Here is a 13,989-nt window from a genome sequence, read left to right on the forward strand (position 1 = left end):
CCCTCCCCAGCTGAGAAAGGGAATTGGGAAAAGGAGGGAGACTCAGGGCCTGAAATTTAAACAGATTTAATAAAGTAAGAAAACCAATATCAATACTCATACAAAAGACACAAAGTTATACTCAGCCCACAGAGTGGCAGCAAGTTCCTCCAGGCACCACACCCTCTAAGGAGAAGAAGAAAAAGAGAGAAGAGAGGAGAGCAAAGAGCCCCAGATCTCCAGCAGCTTTCCCATTTATAGTGAACCTGACGTTAGTGTTACAGAACACACCTGTGGGCCAGCCTGGGTCAGCTGCCCTGGCTCTCACTGCTAATGGCCTTGATCACCATAGCACAGCTGGCCACAGACTGAAACTAAATGTAACAGAAAAGTGATTCTATAAATTTTATCCCCACGAAACCAGGACAGATATTCAAGAGTCAAAAGGCTTTTCAAAATGTCAAGTCATTAGTTTTAATTGACATTAGGGAACAAATTATGGTGTGTCCCAAGATGTAAGAGATTTTGGTAATGATATCTAATTTCCAAAGTTGGAAAATTAAAGTATTCTCTGACAAATGGGCACTCTTAAAACACATTTTATCTATGGTAGATCATACAGCAGAATCACGTGCTGCGAGTGCCAATTTCTTTTCATTACACCATTTTTGCTGTAGACTTCTAATGTCAGTGAGTTTAACCCTAGATCCACCTGCTATTAACAGGACCTGCAGTACCAAAAAGAGAGTTAGATGACTAAAGGCTGGCCCTTAGGTATTAATGTATTTTTAAAAAGTCATGAGATTTTTTAATAAGTCTAAACTTATTAAAGGTAGTTTAAGACTAAACACTGGATGAGCTTAGAGCTATTCATGTATTAAATTCCTCTAGGAATTCCCAACGACAAGAAAGCTAAGTACCTGGAATCAACAGGGACGGGGGCTTTGCAGCACTGGGCCAAGTGTTATGTTGGGTGTAAGAATCTCATGGCAGTTTCCGCAAGCCAAGTGTTTGTGCAGCATGTGGTATGCTTCTAAAATAAGATGACATGCAGGGTGAGTTCAGGATGCAGTGTTACATGTGCTAAGGAGCACGCTGCTCCCTTGGTCAGGGTGCCTTCTTCAGAGCAAAACCTCTGATCAGAAAGCTGTGATCATTCACTCAGGGATTAGGCTGTAGCTTTGCTTACCATGGGATAGCAGACAGATAAGAACGGGGCCACCACCAATTTAGTCTGTTGTTGCCACTTGCGGTGTATTTGCTGACCAGGGGACTACAACAGCAAACAGCGGCACAGATTCCAGTCAAGTCTGTGCTCATTTTTGGTACTGAAATGCCACGGAACATTAGGTATGCTGGGAAGGTGTCTGTGCTTGCCACACAAAAATTAAAGCAAGGCATGCTACGAACATGCTAGCAATACCTGATGTACTGATATTTTTCCCTGCTAGATGAATGGCAGTATGGTGTGGAAACAAGAGGTCTGTATGAAAACTGGAGCCTGATCTGATCCTTTCTACCCTCTTCCTACATAGCAAATATGGACCACAACATTTACAGCAGCAGCATTGACTGAGTACATTCTTTTAAAAGGCTCCTAACCCAAAGTTCCCATAGGGGTAGTTGTCCCTGCAGATCTGGCCAGTCCTGATATCACATGAGGCTGGAGTAGAAGTTTTTGCTCAGCCCAGAGTTGTTCAGATGGGCCCTGGAAAGGAAACCCCAACTCCCGTTCCTGTGGGAGCGGGGGGTGCTGGGCCAGACCACCACTGGGCACTCCATTTTCATGAAACAGAAAACCAGCTCATGCCTTGAGGACAGAATGCTGTTTTTTCCAACAGGTAACTGGTGAGCATGCTGGAGACCAAGGATTATAGCCCAGTCTTGAAGTACTGCTAAAAGAATGAGTTTAAGGCAGGCAAATCATGCTAGGCAAAGCAGAACTGCACGCTGTACGCCTGAGAATCCCCCAGGCAATTTTTGGAATTAGAGTGATCTCTTGCACTGCTTCCACCCTACTATGTGTTTCCTGTTTTTCAAATAACATATACATTTGAGAACAATCACAACCTAGTTTTAAATAACTGAGGGGGAAAAAAAATAAAAAGCCTCCAAAAACCCAGATGCCAAATTCAGTTTAAGGTATTTCCCCCCCTCCACTATCCACCTACTTTACCAACAGTTCTGTTCATTACACCATAATTCTTACGTGAGTGAAATCAAGAGGCGAGTCCAGCCTCCCTGTCCGGCCATGAGATCAGTATCTCTCGCGGGGAGCCAGCAGCATGTTCGAGTGCCCCATCGAACTCCCCCATGAGCCGGGTCACAGCCTTTAGGGCTGCTGAAGGCTCTGCCAAAGCTGCTGCAGACCCAGGGCACAGCGCTTCACACTGGGGAGAAGCGCTGGTGGCAGGAGCATGCATCCCATAAAAAACAGAGAGGACCAAGGTATTACTTCTTGGCTCCTCAACTTAACTTGTTCAATTGCAGCATTTTTTAGCATAAGACTCCAGAGGACAGAGGACAGATGTTGCCAGGAATCCTTACCCACACAACACAAGTGAATCAGAACTTGAGCTCCCAGCTAAACCATTACCCCCGCTGGTGGCTCAGACAGTTGTAGGACAAAAGAATTTAAGGTCATTCATGATGAGCAGGGCATGCACTCAGCCCCCCACTTTCTGCTTATCTTCCAAACCAAGAGCACTAGAGTGAAGATGAGCTACCAGCACAAAATGAGTGGGCAGCTCTACCCAACACGCCTTCATCACAGCAGAAGTGAGACAGAAGAAATGTGGAGTTTTAGGGGATTTTTAAGGAGCAAGAGTTTGTGTTTTCCCTGATTAGAAAATGCATTAAACATACATCTTTTGGGGCTCATCTAAGACAGAATGAAAGAAGGCTCATAACTGCACTTAGGAGAATCACAAATTTTAAAACACATCTAAGATGAATGAGCAGGAATAAAACCTGTTTTGGTGAGGAATTCCTGAGGAAAGAGGTAAACTCTGTTGTCAGGGAAATCAGTCTATTGAAGGGAGAGCAATTTCTCCCAGAGTGTGAAGCATGACATACTCCACTCTTAAATCACTTATATTTCACTTTTTTTATGATGCAATCGTGAATTAGCTTTTTCTGCATTTGTAATTAGAGGAGGGAACAGATGGTCAGGGCTTAGTTCAGGGTGATAAATCCATTAAGATAACCTACAGAAAGCTGCTGCTACAGTGGTTGCTGCCAAATAACTGTTCATTCCATGCTTTGTTCAGGTTTGGGCACTGGGTGGAAGAAGAACCATCACATTTCTTCACTACCTTGAGGTACGAGGGATAAGAAATCACACACAAGTTTGGGGAATGATGACACAAAACTGGGAGGAGTGGCTGATGTGCCGGAAGGCTGCGCAGCCATTCAGAGAGACCTGGACAGGCTGGAGAGTTGGGCGGGGAGAAATTTAATGAAATATAACAAGGGCAAGTGTAGAGTCCTGCATCTGGGCAAGAACAACCCCATGTATGAGTACAAGTTGGGGGCAGACCTGTTGGAGAGCAGCGTAGGGGAAAGGGACCTGGGGGTCCTAGTGGACAACAGGATGACCATGAGCCAGCAATGTGCCCTTGTGGCCAAGAAGGCCAATGGCATCCTGGGGTGTATTAGAAGGGGTGTGGTCAGCAGGTCAAGAGAGGTTCTCCTCCCCCTCTACTCTGCCCTGGTGAGGCCGCATCTGGAGTATTGTGTCCAGTTCTGGGCCCCTCAGTTCAAGAAGGACAGGGAACTGCTAGAGAGAGTCCAGCGCAGAGCCACGAAGATGATTAAGGGAGTGGAACATCTCCCTTATGACGAGAGGCTGAGGGAGCTGGGTCTCTTTAGCTTAGAGAAGAGGAGACTGAGGGGTGACCTCATTAATGTTTATAAATATGTAAAGGGCAAGTGTCAAGAGGATGGAGCCAGGCTCTTCTCAGTGACATCCCTTGACAGGACAAGGGGCAATGGGTGCAAGCTGGAACACAGGAGGTTCCACTTAAATTTGAGGAAAAACTTCTTTACGGTGAGGGTGACCGAACACTGGAACAGGCTGCCCAGAGGGGTTGTGGAGTCTCCTTCTCTGGAGACATTCAAAACCCGCCTGGACGCGTTCCTGTGTGATATGGTCTAGGCAATCCTGCCCCGGCAGGGGGATTGGACTAGATGATCTTTCGAGGTCCCTTCCAGTCCCTAACATTCTGTGATTCTGTGATTCTGTGAATGTATTATTACTGTCCATGGGGCTCAAGGAACTTGGATGGTATCATATAGGGGATGCATGGGGCAAGCCAGAGAAACAGCCTGGAGTTGTTGCTTCCCAATAGCTGCCCCTGCAGATACACTCACTCCATCCCAGGGTGTGTCTGCTTTTCAAAAAGCATGGCCTGATTGCAGAATAGAGTTTTCTGTCATGGAGTGATTGCAGAATATCCATTTCACTTTGAATTCGTGTCTTCACTCATTTTGCAAAAAATTTCTCAAAGCATTTAGAATCCTATAATAATTTATGCTGGACAGGACCTATGGAGGGCATTTGATCTAATCCAACTCAAAGCATTTGTTACAGTGGACCAAACCTGTAGGTCCTTTCCAACTGGAACTATTCTATTCTATTCTATTCTATTCTATTCTATTCTATTCTATTCTATTCTATTCTATCCAAATTCCATCCTTAGACTTCAGCAGAAGGCTCCTGCTTAAGCTAGTCCACAAATATGACCTATTTTTTCCTAAAATCAGAGGTCAGAATAATTAGGTACCCTATAGCTTATGATTAGCAAAAACAGTTATTAAACTGTAAAGCAAACAAGGCAAGAAGTTGTGTGTTCATTATTTCTAATGATGTCTTTGACCTGAATCACATCAGGCTACTCCACAAATGAATCTCAGCAGAATCTGTGGATCAGATTCAGGGAGGTTCAGATCTGCATTCAGTCTCTCTGTGCCTCTGGAAACCACCAATACCCTTTTCCAAGATGCTTTGGTACTTCTGCTACTAATAATTTTTGCTGAAATCCCTCTCCATCATTGGAATTCAGCACCAGAGCATTACCACATATCTTTGGATAGCGTTTCCATGAGGAAACAGTATCTCCGTATACCAAGAGTCAAAGTTTCATCACATCTGAGGGGCTAGAAATTAGGTGTGGAGTTGTATGAAGTCTGTTAGAGGAGAGGGAAGACTCTGCTGAGGAAGGATGTGGAGTTCCTGTGATCTCCTACAGAAACAGGATTTCTGTGAGGAAAATGGAGCCCGCCACAGATACAACCTACCCCCCAAAGTGCTCATGCTGGTCCCCTTTTCTTCATTCTCTGGGGACCTGGGCACACAGTATCACTGTGTATGACAGGTCCAGGCCAAATTCCTGTATGCTGAGCTCCCATATGTTTCAATGGGAACACCCCATAGGAGGGGACATACATTAGTGTCCTGGTTTGGCCTAAACCAGGCCGATTTTCCTTTCAGTGATTTTTACTTTCAGCTAAGTCTCCTCTAAGTAACTGCACTTTCTGAAACTAACTGCATGTTTGCAGACAGTGTCTGCTTCCAGGACTGATAACGCTCGAAGTTTGTAGTTATCACGGAGGCACCGGTAGGGATGTTGTGCAGAAAGGCTCTTGCTGTACTTATTCTTAGAGAAACCAAGGTCACTGCTGAATTCCTCACTGCTTACAAGTGAAGAGCCGAAGGGGGTCGCAGCTGCAGGGGGGAGCAGACAGGGCAGGTGACCCAAAATTGACCAACGAGGGTATTCCATCCCACACACGTCATTCTCGGTATAAGGGGGGGGATCACGAGGGTCTCGCTCTCTTTCTGCTATGGCCGGTGTCCAAGGAGGACTCCGTCTGTTTTCCTGCTGCCCCCGATCCCGATCCGTGCATCCCTGAATCCAGCTCTCGACCGTCGCTAGGCCCAGCCTGGGCCTTCCCGGAGCCTGCCCTGCAGTGCCGGTGGTGACATGGCTGACTTCAGGGGAGCTCAATCTTGGTTTTGTATATATATATTTGTATATATTTGATTATTTCTATTATTATTATTATACTCTTTTTCATTATTATAGTTTATTAAAACTGTTTTAACTTTCCAACCCGGAAGTCTCTCTCCCTTTTCCCTTTCCCTTTCCCTTTGGGGGGAGGGGGGGGGATAACAGAGGGCATCTGCCACAGGTTTAATAGCTGGCCCAGCTTTAAAACCGTGACAGATTTATTGGCGCCCAACGTGGGGCACGAAAGAAGCTCCGACAGGTTGCTCTGATAAGTCGAATCCCAGCTCCAGTGGGAGGAGACCCGGAGAGCTCAGCTGAGAGAGTATCGGAGTTCTTCCTTTGAGATTTATGAGGGGTTGGAAATTAAAACAGATAGCGAAGATGGTAATGTCATTTTTGATCGCTGTGCTATCTCGTCTCTTTATTAAGCCTTTTACAGAGTTAAGTGTAATAATACCTTACTTGCCGTTGTTTGTTAGTGTTTATGTGCAGTTTATCATTGCTGGGTACTGGTCAACATGCATTGTTTTGTTATGGCGTTTCGTACGGATTTATGTCGTGATAAACTGGGTTGTTACTACTCTGACCTCGGTAGCAGAGATTTTATCTGCGCACTCTGGGAGTCCTTTAGCTGATTCTGTTAATGATTATACTTCCAATTTTACTTTGGGATAGTACCTTCTCCTTTTCTGCCAAGGTGATTCCACTAGATTTTGCGAAATTAGGATGGCGCTGTCTAGGTGGCATGGTTTTATTTTCGTTTGTCCTGAATGTGTTTCTGGTGTGGTATGTGATTAGATGTCAGTGCAGCAACAGCGGTAGGTATCATGCTGCCCCTGTAACCAGGAGAAAACACCGAAAGAAATCAGCTAGTAAAGTGAAGGATGATGACTCAGAGCCTTCTAAGGCAGAGCCAGCACAGGACCCAGGTGAGGGCCCTTCTCAGTCAGAGTCAGGGCCTGACACAGAGGGGGGTTTCCTTGATCGTCTTTTTAAAGCAGACCCATTACACAAGAAGGACAAGAAAGGTCCTTCTAAAGCAGAACAATCACAGGAGGACTCAGACTCGGAAGTAGAGATAACCTACCACTCCTTATCCCTGAAAGAACTGCGAAATATAAGAAAAGATTTTAGTCGTTATGACGGTGAGTCAATTATTACCTGGTTGCTCCGATTCTGGGATAATGGGGCAGATAGCATAGAATTGGATGGTAGAGAAGCCAGACAGTTGGGATCCCTGTCCAGAGATGGTGGTATTGATAAGATGCTTCCAAGAAGGTCGAACACTATCAGCCTCTGGAGGCGACTCTTGTCAGCTGTAAAGAGCAGGTATCCCTATAAAGATGATGTTATGAGCCACCTAAGCAAATGGACCACTATAGAAAAAGGTATTAACTACCTTAGAGAACTAGCTGTGCAAGAGATCATTTATAAACACCCTCAGGACATTGTAGATCCTGTAAATCCTAATGAAGTGGAATGCAACCGATCCATGTTCCGGAAGGTTGTGAAGAGTGCTCCACCAACACATACCCATACATTGTCAATATTTGTCTGGGGAGAAGATCCTATGGCACGACCTAGTGTGGGCGAAATGGCTAACTATATGCGACAGTATGAAGATAGTATTTCTTCCCCACTGCAGGCCCGTGTCTCGGCTGTGGAAAAACTGACTAAGGAGAACAAGGACTCATTTAAACAACTGTCAGACAAACTGTCCAGGATCGAGAATAAACTTGACTCTCTACCTACACAGGCCCGTGTTGCAGCCTTTAGGAGGAAATGCCCTCCTACTGGACTGGCTCAAAGGAAACGGGACATGTCACGAGGTATCCTGTGGTTTACCCTGCGTGATTATGGGGAGGACATGAGCAGATGGCATGGACAACCTACCAGTACCCTACAGGCACGAGTACGTGAGTTGCAAGCTAACAGAAACACCAGAGAGAATTTTCCTAGGAGGATGGCTGCTCCAGTTACCAATGAGCAGGACCCCAGTCAGGGTAGATGGGCCTCAAATCCTTTTTTTTCCAAGAGTGAATAGGGGAAATGAAGGTCCAGTCCCCGTGAGCTGCACGAATCCAGTCTTTAATTAGAGGGGCCCTGCCTCCAGCCAGGAGGAGGAGAGGGACAACCAAGTTTATTGGACTGTGTGGATTCGATGGCCTGGCACATTAGAACCACAAAAGTATCGAGCCCTGGTAGACACTGGTGCACAGTGCACCCTCATGCCATCGAATCATAAAGGGACAGAATCTGTCAGTATCTCGGGAATAACAAGGGGATCTCAAGAGTTATCTGTATTGGAGGCCGAAGTGAGCCTAACTGAAAATGAATGGAAAAAGCACCCCATTGCGACTGGTCCAGATGCTCCGTGCATCCTTGGCATAGACTACCTTAAGAAAGGGTATTTTAAGGACCCAAAAGGATATAGATGGGCCTTTGGTGTAGCAGCTGTAGAGACTGAGGACATTAAACAGCTGTCTACCTTGCCTGGCCTCTCAGAGGATCCTTCTGTTGTAGGGTTGCTGAAGGCTGAAGAACAACAGGTACCAATTGCTACTGCCACGGTGCACCGACGACAATATCGCACCAATCGAGACTCCCTGATCCCCATTCATAAACTGATTAGACAATTAGAAAATCAAGGAGTGATTAGCAAGACTCGCTCACCCTTTAATAGTCCTATATGGCCAGTGCAAAAGTCTAATGGAGAATGGAGATTAACTGTGGACTATCGTGGCCTAAATGAAGTTACACCACCTCTGAGTGCTGCTGTGCCAGACATGCTAGAACTTCAATACGAACTGGAGTCATGGCAGCCAAGTGGTACGCCACTATAGACATTGCTAATGCATTTTTCTCTATTCCCTTGGCACCAAAGTGCAGGCCACAGTTTGCTTTTACCTGGAGAGGTATCCAGTATACCTGGAATCGACTGCCCCAGGGGTGGAAACACAGTCCTACTATTTGCCACGGACTGATCCAGACTGCACTAGAAAAGGGTGGAGCTCCAGAACATTTGCAATATATTGATGACATCATTGTGTGGGGTGATACAGCAGCAGAAGTTTTTGACAAAGGGGAGAAAATCATCCAAATTCTTCTGAAAGCTGGTTTTGCCATAAAAAGAGGCAAGGTCAAGGGGCCTGCCCGGGAGATCCAGTTTTTAGGGATTAAATGGCAAGATGGGCGTCGCCAGATCCCAATAGAGGTGATCAACAAAATAACAGCTATGTCCGCACCAACTAACAAAAAGGAAACACAAGCCTTCTTAGGCGTTGTGGGTTTCTGGAGAATGCATATTCCAGATTACAGCCAGATTGTACGCCCTCTTTATCAGGTGACCAGAAAGAAGAATGACTTTCAGTGGGGCCCTGAACAACAACAGGCTTTTGAACAGATTAAACAGGAGATTGTGCATGCAGTAGCCCTTGGACCAGTCCGTATGGGACAAGATGTTAAAAATGTGCTCTACACCGCAGCTGGGGACAATGGTCCTACCTGGAGCCTCTGGCAGAAAGTGCCAGGGGAGACTCGAGGTTGACCCCTAGGATTTTGGAGTCGAGGATACAAGGGCTCTGAGGCCAATTACACTCCAACTGAAAAAGAGATACTGGCAGCATATGAAGGAGTTAGAGCTGCCTCAGAGGTAATTGGTACTGAGGCACAGCTGCTCCTGGCACCCCGATTACCAGTACTAGGCTGGATGTTCAAGGGTAAGGTTCCCACTACCCATCATGCAACTGATGCTACATGGAGTAAATGGATTGCATTAATTACACAGAGGGCTCGAATAGGAAACCCTAATCGCCCAGGAATCTTAGAAGTGATCATGGACTGGCCAGAAGGCAAAGACTTCGGAGTGCCACCAGAAAAAGAGGTGATACGTGCTGAAGAAGCCCCACCATATAATGAACTACCAGAGGATGAGAAGCAGTATGCCTTCTTCACCGATGGATCCTGCTGTCTTGTAGGAAAGCATCGGAAGTGGAAAGCTGCTGCATGGAGTCCTATACGACGAGTCACAGAAGCCACAGAAGGACAAGGTGAATCAAGTCAATTCGCAGAGGTAAAAGCCATCCAGCTGGCTTTAGACATTGCTGAACGAGAAAAGTGGCCAAGGCTGTATCTTTATACTGACTCATGGATGGTAGCAAATGCCTTGTGGGGGTGGTTAAAGCAGTGGAAGCGAAGCAACTGGCAGCGCAAAGGGAAACCTATTTGGGCTGCTGAATTGTGGCAAGATATTGCTGCTCGGCTAGAGAAACTAGTCGTGAAGGTACGTCATGTAGATGCTCACGTACCTAAAAGTCGGGCAACTGAGGAACATCGAAACAACCAACAAGCGGATCAAGCTGCTAAAGTGTTCCAAATAGATTTGGACTGGGAACATAAAGGTGAATTCTTTTTAGCTCGGTGGGCTCATGACACTTTCAGGTTCATCAAGGGAGAGATGCAACATACAGATGGGCTCGTGACCGAGGGGTGGACTTAACTATGGACTCTATTGCACAGGTTATCCATGATTGTGAAACATGCGCCGCAATTAAGCAAGCCAAACGGTTTAAAACCTTTGTGGTATGGGGGACGGTGGTTGAATATAAATATGGGGAGGCCCTGGCAAATTGACTATATCACACTCCCTCAAACCCGCCAGGGTAAACGTTATGTGCTACCATGGTGGAGGCGACCACCGGATGGCTGGAAACATACTCTGTGCCCCATGCCACTGCCAGGAACACTATTCTGGGCCTTGAAAAGCAAATCTTGTGGCGACACGGCACGCCAGAGAGAATTGAGTCAGACAATGGGACTCATTTCAAAAACAGTCTCCATAGATAACTGGGCCAAAGAGCATGGCATCGAATGGGTATATCACATCCCCTATCATGCACCAGCATCTGGGAAAGTTGAACGGTATAATGGGCTGTTAAAAACTACCCTAAAAGCAATGGGGGGTGGAACCTTTAAAAACTGGGATAAGCATTTGGCACAAGCTACCTGGCTAGTTAACACCAGGGGATCTATCAATCGAGCTGGCCCTTCTCAGTCAGACCTTCTACATACAGTAGAAGGGGATAAAATCCCTGTGGTGCATGAAAGGAATCTGTTGGGAAAAACTGTCTGGGTTCTTCCTGCTATGGGCAAAGGTAAACCCATTCATGGGATTGCTTTCGCTCAAGGACCTGGATGTACTTGGTGGGTGATGCTGCAGGATGGTGGAGTCCGATGTGTCCCTGAAGGTGATCTGATCTTGGGTGAGAATACTTAATTCTGAACTGCATGATGTTAATTGCTGCATAATACTAACAGTGTTCATAAGTATCTTTCAGGTTGAAGCAGTGGTGATGAGACCAGAGCTAGCTGCGAGTGGTGTCCAGTAACCTCCTCGAGACTGACATCTTTAACCTGCAACCCGTGGGCATGAACCGTGACAAAGCTCATACCATCTCTCCTACCCTGGGAGACTCCTAGCCAGATGGAAACCCACAATCCTGAACTAAATGAACTTGATGAACTTTTTTTTTTCTGTATAGAGATGAATCATAAACTAATGTTATCTGTATATATTTTAAAATAAAAAGTTAGTGGTGATCTGAGTATGACGTGAATGGTATGGAATAAGGGGTGGAATGTCCTGGTTTGGCCTAAACCAGGCCGATTTTCCTTTCAGTGTTTTTTACTTTCAGCTAAGTCTCCTCTAAGTAACTGCACTTTCTGAAACTAACTGCATGTTTGCAGACAGTGTCTGCTTCCAGGACTGATAATGCTCGAAGTTTGTAGTTATCGCTGAGGCACCGGTAGGGATGTTGTGCAGTAAGGCTCTTGCTGTACTTATTCTTAGAGAAACCAAGGTCACTGCTGAATTCCTCACTGCTTACAAGTGAAGAGCCGAAGGGGGGTCGCAGCTGCAGGGGGGAGCAGACAGGGCAGGTGACCCAAAATTGACCAACGAGGGTATTCCATCCCACACACGTCATTCTCGGTATAAGGGGGGGGATCACGAGGGTCTCGCTCTCTTTCTGCTATGGCCGGTGTCCAAGGAGGACTCCGTCTGTTTTCCTGCTGCCCCCGATCCCGATCCGTGCATCCCTGAATCCAGCTCTCGACCGTCGCTAGGCCCAGGCTGGGCCTTCCCGGAGCCTGCCCTGCAGTGCCGGTGGTGACGTGGCTGACTTCAGGGGAGCTCAATCTTGGTTTTGTATATATATATTTGTATATATTTGATTATTTCTATTATTATTATTATACTCTTTTTCATTATTATAGTTTATTAAAACTGTTTTAACTTTCCAACCCGGAAGTCTCTCTCCCTTTTCCCTTTCCCTTTCCCTTTGGGGGGAGGGGAGGGGATAACAGAGGGCATCTGCCGCAGGTTTAATAGCTGGCCCAGCTTTAAAACCGTGACAATTAGGTATGACAAATGAGCAGAGGAAAGCTGATTGCACACAAATGCATATAAAATAAAAATACCACTATTTCACTGTTTTCTTCCGTACGTAGCAATGTCAAGGGGCTTTATTAACAAAAGCTGCTTAAGCAGAAGTTTGAATTTGAACAGGGTTCATTTGATTTCTGCACCTCACCGCTCCCTGGCTGACTGCTCAGTATCTGCCAGCGTAGGCATTATGTGATGCTCTGCTTGTCTCCAAAGCTGTCAGTCAAGACAGAGCCTGGGCTGGGAAATGGTTAGAGCCCGAATAAATATTAGCAGGATAGTCTGGACCGTGACCGCTTCCCTCCTACTCTCGCCTTCACCTGCCTACACACACGCTGCTGCCTCGGTGCAGGGTAACGCTACCGGAGGAGCTGAGGAGCTTCTCCCCCGTCTGCACACATCTAATAGGACATTGTGCTTTTGATGAGTGACCCTTTCCTGGATGCAGCTTGTGTATGTGCTGGAGTCAGGCGACATTTTTAACAATAAACCCGCTGAACTACAATGCAGAAAGAATTTACTTGAAAATTTACATAACGTAGCTACGGGAGACTTTTAACTGCCTCTCTGTGTGCATGAGGAGAAAAAAAAAAAAGGAGGAAAATTAAGTAACAGCCTAATTGGCTTTTACAACAGTCTATGGGGAGAAATGCAGGCCGGTTCTCAGCCTAGCTATGAAGCTCGGTATGTGCTGTAACCATGGGAGGCAATATTACAAGCATAACAGGACAATGATTTGTTTTTTCAGCACTGAAGATCTGAAAAATGAAATACCTCCAGCCGGGGGCGTTGTTTTCCGCTTGAAGAAGACCTGTCCTGCCAGTTCAGAGGACTGCAGGTCAGGCTTCTGTTGGAGGGAGAAATGAAGGATGTAATCTGCCAATGCCCCACCTCAAATGTGGATCATGGCCATTGGGATGAACAGGATCTGCCTCTCCCACCACCATGCTCATTTTAATCAGGGAGTGGCTTGCAATAAGCTGGATAAAAGAGAGGATGATGAGGCCAGGGCTGATGAGCCTAATGCTCTCTGCTCCTGCTGCTCCCCAGGGTGCATGGCCCAGGCACCTGCTCCTCTCCCCCAGGATGTGAGGAAGATGGTGCAGCAATGGACCTGGGTTGGTTCAGTTTCCACTGCCTCGAAATTGCTGCCTTTTGGGATGGTACCAATAACAGAGAGCCGCAAGGAAGATATTGACAGTCCATTTCTTATTGAATTTTGTCTTTAAAAAAAGCACCAGTTAAATCAATGTCAATTACATTAAAACATGCAAGTTTCAGGACTAATCACTTTCGCTCACCCTACTTCATTTCCCAGATACTTCAGGGAGAACTGCATTGATTACCTGTCCTCCTCAGCAGCAAACACTGCCTGAGACCAAGGCCAGGAGCAGGAGGAAAATGCCTCTTTTCCACGGTTGAGCTGGAGACAGCGTCAGTGAGCCCCGGGAGCAACACCATAGCCTGCCACCACTTTTCCAGCCCTAAAACCATTTGCCAGAACTGGAGGAGTGTCAAATTGGGTCTCTCCTCTCCAAAGCCTGCCTAACATGTTCA

This window comes from Nyctibius grandis, chromosome 7, assembly GCF_013368605.1.
Source record: "Nyctibius grandis isolate bNycGra1 chromosome 7, bNycGra1.pri, whole genome shotgun sequence".
In the NCBI taxonomy this organism is placed as follows: Eukaryota; Metazoa; Chordata; class Aves; order Nyctibiiformes; family Nyctibiidae; genus Nyctibius; species Nyctibius grandis.